The sequence below is a fragment of the Lutra lutra genome, chromosome 4, assembly GCF_902655055.1.
Source record: "Lutra lutra chromosome 4, mLutLut1.2, whole genome shotgun sequence".
NCBI classification, from domain to species: Eukaryota; Metazoa; Chordata; class Mammalia; order Carnivora; family Mustelidae; genus Lutra; species Lutra lutra.
The window spans coordinates 2,446,206-2,454,443 of record NC_062281.1 but is presented as its reverse complement, the minus strand read 5'-3'; the positions used below and the strand labels follow the sequence as shown (position 1 = coordinate 2,454,443).

The 8,238-nt window shown below is 61.1% G+C and overlaps 1 long non-coding RNA gene across 1 annotated transcript; it reads left to right on the top strand.

Annotated features, from left to right (window-relative positions):
• The first annotated feature begins 4,054 nt into the window (after positions 1 to 4,054).
• Positions 4,055 to 7,843, top strand: LOC125099068 (uncharacterized). The gene is made up of 3 exons (XR_007127021.1): positions 4,055 to 4,138; positions 6,302 to 6,471; positions 7,440 to 7,843. It is a non-coding gene; the product is annotated as an uncharacterized LOC125099068 (long non-coding RNA).
• The last annotated feature ends 395 nt before the right edge of the window (positions 7,844 to 8,238 follow it).

Sequence of the window (8,238 nt, the reverse complement as noted above, 5' to 3'; positions counted from 1 at the left end):
TCTGCTTCTCTGCGATGACATTTAATCCACACGGGGGCTGGCGGATGCTTTATTTTTGGAGCTGACTTTGATTTGGGGAGGGTATTGTTAGCTCCCGGGAGTAGGTTTAAAAGCAAATACTACTGCTTCTTATCAGCGGCACCTAGGAGCCTCTGCAAAGGCGCCTCCCTCCCACCAAGAAGTCTAGACTTTGCCTGCTTGGCACCTGCCAAAGGGGAGCCCTTGTTCTCTCTCCAAGAAGAAGGAGGGAGCCCTGGCCTGGGGGCTTCCTGCCAGCCCCACCTGGACAAGCACACAGGTGCCTCCCTCAGGCCTCGGTTTCCCCATCTGACATGGGTGAGGGAGGATGACAAGGTCTCTCTGGGCCGCACATCTTCTCTGCTGCTCCTGTCCCGGAGGGAAGAAGGATGAGGCAGGGCTTTTCCTCCAGCTGATCAGGGTGGTGTGATTTGCATGTGATTTGCATGTGATTTGCATGAATATTCATGCAGATTTCATAAGGTACCAGGTCCGGGCATCTCGGAAAATTCCAGCAAACAGACCTGAGCAAAACGCCGGTGATTGTTCTGGGCCTCAAAGGCAGCTTCACGGAGACCGTCCCCCTGGCGTGTCCTGTAAGCCGTGTCCCAGCATTTTGTGACCCGGATCCCTCGTCTGAGCGCCAGGAGGGGTCCGGATGGAGTGTTTGTGTCCCGTCTGGACAAGACTCCTGTGCCTCCATCCAGCCCCAGGACTCCCCAGGGGTTGTCCTGCAAGTCAGGGTGGGGGCAGATTTTTGGGTCCTGAGGTTGGGGTCCCTGGGGTCCCCCTAAGACACTCATCTCTGCAGAATGCCTCTGTCAGGAGGTCCTGACCGAGGAGTCAGAGCTGCCCTCGGGGTCCCTTCCTTCCGCACCCATGCCTCTCCTGGTTAATGCCATCCCCCAAACAGTTCCCACGTTTCACGTGTGAACTTGATCACACCCCCCTTCCCCCAAACACCGCAAACAAAACAACAAAGCCCAGACCCTCCAGTGGCCTCTCTTTGTTCTAGGAACAGTATGACCCCCACTTTGGTCTGCACGGTCCTTGGAGCTTCTCCTGTCTCTGTGGGCAGCCTGAGCTCCCAGCCTGTCCCCTCCTCACTCCCCGGCTCACCCGCTTCCTGCATCGTGGGGCGTTTGCATGTGCTGTTCCCACTGCTGTCATGCTGTTCCCCCCGCCTCTCTCCTTGCAGCACTCCACTCGCACCCCTGCCCAGTGGGGTCAGACCCCACCAGAGCCACTCACAGGCCTGCTCCTTTTGTGTGGCACTTGTGGCCACAGTCGTGGTGTGGCACCAGCGGGGTGTCTGCCCGGTCGCTGTCTTGCCGCGGGGCAGTGAGCTCCACTGGGCGGAGGCCAGGCCGGCCTCGGGTCAGGCCCTTTGTTCCCCGCTGCCGCCCGCATGCAGTAGGTGCTCCCTGAAGGAATGATGAGCGGCTGACTCTACCCACATTCCTCCCTTCGGTCTGACAGCCCCAGAGAGGCGGACTCCTGAGGCCAGGGCCCGTTTCCCCTCCCACGGTGGCCCCGCAGGGCAGGGCACAGCATCGGGCCAGCTCAGCACGGAGGCCGTCTCCCGACTCGCTGTCCCCCGACAGGAAATGCGGCTGAGCCAGCGGCTTCCTGCCTGGCCGACCCAGGGCACGTGTTTTAGAGGCTTTTGTTCACACAGCTCTGTCTGGCTGCTCCAGCGTCTGTTCCGTCTGTGGAGAACAGAGCAGGGCTGGCAGCTGGTGCTGCTCCGAGACAGACCCCCCCACCCCGCCACGGGTGGTGGCCCTGTGGAGCGGGCCTGCCGTGGGCACAGGGTGGCTGGCTGTGCGGCCCCGGGTGGCTCGGCTGGGCGGCAGGCGGTCAGCCTTCGGGACCCCACGGCACGCCTGGCTGCGGGCAGTGCCGGCAGGTTCCCTGGAAGGATGCAGAGCCGGGGCTGGTGGGCTCCCCCGTTCAGTGAGTGCTTGCGAGCACCCACACGTCCTGGGCCCGCTGAGTGCGGCTGGGATGGCCTCTCTGAGGGTGCGCTCTGGCAGACCAGAGAGGCGGATGAGCAGCCCCGTGAGCATGTGGACGGAGCGTCGCAGGTGGTGGTAACCGCGGCCCGGGGTCCCCACGGTGGCCGCCGTCCCTGCTGCACACCCTGTTCGCCTGTCCTGTCCTGCCACTGGTCCCAGCACCCTTCCTTCACCTTGGCCAAGGCCGCGAGAGCAGAAGGGAGGCAGGCCGGTGCAGGGCCAGCACAGGTCGCCCGTGATCTTCTCGGCGGATGAGAGTGGACCACCGGACGGTGCTGCGTGAGAGCTGGGCTCCCTGTCGCTGCAGTGCGACCTGTCCCATCTGACAGGTGGAGACAAAGTAGCCCAGACAGAGGGGGCAGGTGCCGACATGGGCTGCTGGTAGCCATGGGGCTCCCGGTCGTGCTTTGCCATGGGAGGCCCTGGTAGGAGGTGGAAGGAGGGCCCCTGCACCCCGCGTCCCCTACAGGCTGCAAGTGGGCCATGAGTGGGCTCATCCCCGAGGCCCCGCCCCTGCCGATAGCCCCCCTATTTGGCTGCTAGGGTGGCGGGCGCTGGTATCTTTCCTGCTCCTGCCCGAGGTGGGCTCTGGGCAACTCAGCCTCCCTAGTTGGTGTCCTTTACCCCACCCACTCATCTAGAAACAGCCCCTCCTTTAAGCTCTCAATAGTGAGCTCTGAGCGTCCCCTCTTTTGTGCCAGGACACTGGACCATGTGCTCGGCCCGTGGCTGTGTGTCCTGGGCCTTCCTCTTTTTCTGAGTCCGAGCCGGGTACCATGCCTGGAGCTTATCCATATCCCTCCTCCCAGCCCTGCTCCTTAGGGCTCTGGGGGAGGCCTGGTAGCCAGGAAGGGACACGTCACTCTCCCACGGTGGCTGCTCAGGGCTAAGAACGGTTTTTCCTGGAGGAATGCGGGCAGCAGGAAGAGAATGGGCGGGTATGTAGCGAGGCCTCTGTGAGCTGAGGTCCCCAGTCTGGAGGGAGAGCTAGGAGGTGGGATTCTGCAGAGCTGGCCCAGGAAACTGTGAGGGAACAAGGCCAGAATGATCATGCCGTGTCCACTACACATTTGGGTTTGGGCTGCCTTTCTCTGTATGAGGTCAGCCGTCTGGGTTAGACGCACAGACCTAACAGGCAGCTGAGACCCTGATTCCAGGCTCCGGCACTAGGACTCACTGCTGTGTAGCCCGGGGAGAGCCCATGGCCATCTCTGAACCTTACTCTGCACCAGCAAATGGAAAGAGTGATCATTCGTGGGGTGGCATTCAAAGTTAAGGTCAAGGTCAGGGGTTGGAGAACTTTTCCTATAAACACACAGATAGCTGATCTTTCAGGCTTTGTGGCATATATCAATTAATGGGCATAACAGTTTCAATAAAACTGTATTTATAAAAACAGACAATGGGCCAGATTTGATCTATAGGCTGTAGGCTGCAGCAGTGAGGGCCGGGGAACTCTTCTGTATATACTCAGCTCCTGGAGATATAAATACCACCCTTAGACAGTCTTGCCTTGACCTTGTCAACAACACCTGCCCGCTTCTCTTCCATGAAAAAACTCATCTTGGGGTGTATATCAGAGAGGGCTCCCTGGAGGAGGTGATGTCTGAGCTGCTTTCGCGCTCCGAGAGGCATGCTGCTAGCTGGAGGGGAGAAGTTTGCTAAAGGAGGAGTGGTGGCCCAGGGAGGGCAGCAATTTGCACATTTAAACCGGGGCAGGCTGTCAGAGCCCCTAAAACCATGATGAATGCGCCCTGGCTTCCAGCGGCCGCCCATGTGCTGCTGAGCGAGGGTGATTTACGACGGCCGAGATTTTTCTTTAGCAAGTGGTTTTCGGAGTAAAAAGAAAGGTCACCGCGAGTTAGGCCTTACATATCTTATCTTGCTGCCTGCCAGCCGGCATTTCCCTCCGAACCTGGCAAAGCCCGATGAGCGTGTCAGCTGCTGGGAACGGGTGTTATTGTCCCATAAACAAACGCGGGACTAACCCTAGGAACACATGCGGCCGAGCAGGCGTGCTAATCTTCTCTCGGAGCGGGCAGGGGCGGCAGTGGGCGCGGCGAGGGCTCAAAGAAGGACGGCCACGCTGGGCTGCAGGACAGGTGGCTGTGCAGGGGTCCCGGGCTGGAGGTGGGGAAGAGGGAGGTGGGCAGCTCTGCCCGGTGTCTGCGAGTGGAGGGAAGAAGAGACACTGAGCTGCGTCAAGCTTGTGTTCTTGGGGGGACGGGCAGGGGAGAAGGAGGGAGAATCATCAGCAGGTGCCATGCCCAGCACAGAGCCTGACTCGGGGCTCGGTCTCACCACCCTGAGATGATGACCCGAGTTGGACCCTCACTAGCTGAGCCCCTCAGCAACCCCCAGGTCAATCTCATCTCGAGACCCTTGCCTTAGTTACATCTACAAATACGCTTATTCCAAAAAAAGGTCACAGTCTGAGGTTCCAGGTGCAGAAGTCTGTTTTGGGGAGGATACTAGTTGGGGCCGAGGGTGGGCCGGGCAAGCAGGCAGGGCAGAGAGGGCACCGGGGGGATCCGCTGTTCTGGGGGAGGGTCCTTCCTGCCTCTTCCAGCTTCTGGGGGCTCCAGGCACCCTGGGGCATGTGGCCGTGCCCTCAGTCTCTGCATCGTTCCCCACGTGGCCTATCCCTCTCTCTGCGTGTCTCAGACGTCTCCCTGCCTTTTCCTTATAAGGACACTTACCATTGGAGGAAGGGCCACCCGGAAAATCCAGGACAATCTCCTCATCTCACAATCTTTAATTCAATGATACCGGCAAAGACGCTTTTACCAATTAAGGATTTCCCCCTTTTTGGGGCCACCAATTCCCCTCCACAGTGGAGGGAGACATGATCTGCCCCTTTCAATGGCGGCGAGTGGGGCCGAGAGCAGGGGCCTCCCAATGCCCAGCAGAGTCACTGTGGACGGGCAGGGGAGAGGCCCCATGGGGACGCGTACAAAGCAGTCCAGAGGATCTCAGGGGGTGTGGGCTGCACGCTTGTGAGCAAGGCCACAGCAGTGGGGGAAGGGAGGAGCCAGTGTGCAAATCCCAGTGTCGTGTGACCTTGGGCGAGATCGTGCCTTGTTTTCACTTGTTTATTTTATGCTGCTCTATTTCCCTTGATCTCGGTCCCATTCCCAAGAAGCTGAATGGGAGCGACATTGCGTGGAAAGAGCCCACGGCCCGCGATGGCCGTTGACACCCAGCGGGTCTGCTTGACCCTCCAGACCCTCCATGACTTGCAGGTGCGCCGTTCTGCCTCTCCTGTCTAGACCCTGGGAGGAAGGTGGGGATAGTGACCGTGATCCCTGCAGCGTGTGTGGGGCAGGGATCCTCATGTCCCGTCAGATCGGTGACGATCCCGCGGGCCATGGCTATGAGTGTGGTGTGGGGTCTTTCTTGAGCGGCGTCCATCTCCAGGAGAGGCAAGAAATGGGCTCAGAACATGGGCTGGGGGCTGCCTGGACCTTGCTCTCCCAGTCCTGACCTCAGTGACTGTCCCGGTGGCAGGGCCGAGACCTGACACCTGCCCGGGAGGCTGCCAGGGGGTTCTGGGAAGAGGATGAGGGTGGGGCTGCGTGGACCTGGGCTGTGCTCCTCGGGGTGCCTGGGACATGGCGAAGGAACTCTGGCTGGCGGGGTCGCTGCACAACCCCGTCCCACCATCTGAGGAAGTGAGTGGCGACCCGAGACAGGCAGCCGGCCTTGGACCCAGCCCTCCCGCAGGCTCAGCCCTGGGCAGCCCTGACCTGAATGCTGGGGTGACCAGTGCAGGGGGCAGTGCACAGGCGGAGCTTGCCTGAGGTGGGGACGGAGGGGTGAGGTGAGGGCGAGAAGAAGCTGATGTGGTATTGGGTCACGCCAACAGAGGTAAGTCAACAGGAGGGGAGAGCCGGCTTCACTCTTTCCTCCGTCAGTACGTGACTATGGCACTGAGTTTTGGTTATTCTCTCTGAAGGGATGGGTTCATGCATCCATCCATCTACCCCCCCTGTTTGTTTCCAGAAGAAAACCAAGCAGGAAGTGAGGGACCCTGGGCCCATCACCCCCTCGTGGATGAGTGGTCCTCACCGCCCCGCAGGTGCACGCCCCCCGCTCGGGAGTCAAGGGTCTTCAGGCGATGGCCCCACCTTCACGTTGCCTGGGGCCTAGGCCACCACTGTCCCTTGAGCATGGCGGAGCTCGGCCCCTGGGCCTGGCCAGAGCAAGCAGAGACAACCCACCCGGGACAGCTGAAGCCGCAACACAGCGACGTGTTCTCCCAGCAGAACTGGAGGGTCCTTAGCGACCTTGGGTTACTTCCCGTCTGAAAGCTGATGCGGACGCGAATGACGGCGTTACGGGCTGAACAGTGTTACTCAAGTCGCATGTTGGAGTTCCCAGCCCAGGGCCTCAGAGCGACGGTGCCCGGAGACGGGTCTTTGCAGAAGTGATGAGGGTAAGGGAGGTCAGTGGGGGCCCTGATCCACGCTGACCAGTGTCCTTACGAGAAGGGGAGAGTGGGATGCAGACATGCACTGGGGGACGACCACGTGAGGACATGGGAGGGGACAGTCATCCACACGCCGGCAGGGAGGCTCGGGAGGGCCAGCCACGCCTGCGCACAGGTCCCAGACCCCCAGGCTGTTTCTGCTGTCTCAGGCGCCCGGCCTCTGTTTGTCACTGCGACGCCGGCTGACCCGCGGGTGGGAGGGGGTGTTCACGCAGCCTCTTCCCATCCTTGGGCAGCGAACCCCACCTCTGCCCATGTGGGAGCTCCCCAGGATAGACAGTCAGGGTGAGCCCAGGGTCAGAGGGCCCGTGATCATCAGCCAGGGCCACTAGCAGACCACTGTGTTGTGAGCCGATGGAGGTCTCCGCTGAGTCTCAGACGTGATGTGTGTGCTCGGTGGTGGGCAGGGACCCCCGTGAGACCCATGGAAGGAGCAGACGTGGTGGGTGGTGGGCACAGGGCCACGAGGAGCGGCTAGGGAAGTAGAAGACGGTCAGCGTGTGGGTGGCCATGATCTCAGGCTGAGGGCAGGCCTGGATCTGGAGCTGGGACTGGGGTGGCAGGTGGTTGGGCAAAGTTGGGGCTTAGGCAGAATCAGGTGGTCGGGCAGGATTCTAGGAGTTGGGTGGGGACGGTTGTGGTTGAGGGGAATTGGGCTTAGCTGTGGGTTTAGAATAGGGGTGAAGATCTGGTTGGTGGGGAGACAGAGGTTGGGGCAGGGTAAAGCCTTCTGCTCTGGAGGGCCGCCTGGGTTATGACGACCGAGGGGCCAGAGCCTTGTGGACTCTGGTTCCGTTTCCCCAGGCTAGGCTGGCCCTGGTGTGATGATTAGTCACCGCGGGGAAGCCTCCTACCTTCAGGGGAACGCTGGCTTGCAAGGTTCCTTGGCCATCCTGAGCTTGCTTCTGCCACAGGGCCTTTGCACCTGCTGCTTCCTGCCTAGAGCACCTTGCCCCAGTTCCTCACCTGGCTCACTCCTCCACTGTGTGATGTCCCCGCACGTCTGAGGGATTTCCCGGCCTCCCCGTCCAGAGGACCCCATCTCCTCCTGACCACGTGACTCCAGTCCCTTGCCCCATGAATCCCCCTTAAACGCCTTGTATTTTGCGTGTGTTCATCGGTCTCCCCCACCGGCCGGCGAGCTGTGCGGGCAGGGGCTTTGCTTCCCCCGCTGCTGCTCTGTTCCCAGGGCTAATGCGGTGCTGGGCTCCTGTGGGGACTCAGTCTCCATCGGTGAAGTCATGAAGGAAGGAGCGATGTCCGCCTCATTCCTGAGGACTCGAGGAGCGGCTCCCGTGAGCCAGGCGCAGAAATTGGAAGGCTGTGGTGAACAACGGCGACGAGATGGCGGCCTCGGCAGAGATACACTCCTGTGGGGAGAGCTAGTCGGGAAAGAAGTACCCTGAGCTTCTGCCAAGGTCAGGGGGGCTGAGTGCGGGCGACGAAAACCCAGCAAGCGGGCAGGGAGGTGTGGAGGGGCAGGGCCGGGGATGTGTCTGGGGTGGTCGGAAGAGGCCTCCCTGCTCCTGGGACCCTAAAGCAGGTTGGGGTGAGGGCGGGGCGGAGGGGTGAGCTGGGGGCGAGCTGGACACAGGGCTGCGGGCAGACCCAGCAGGGAGGCTGCGTGTGTCGGGTGAAGCGTCTGGGTTCAAATCCTGCACATCCAGGGCCCGGCCTTTGCGTTGTTGCCTGTGAAATGGGTCCCGGGAGGCA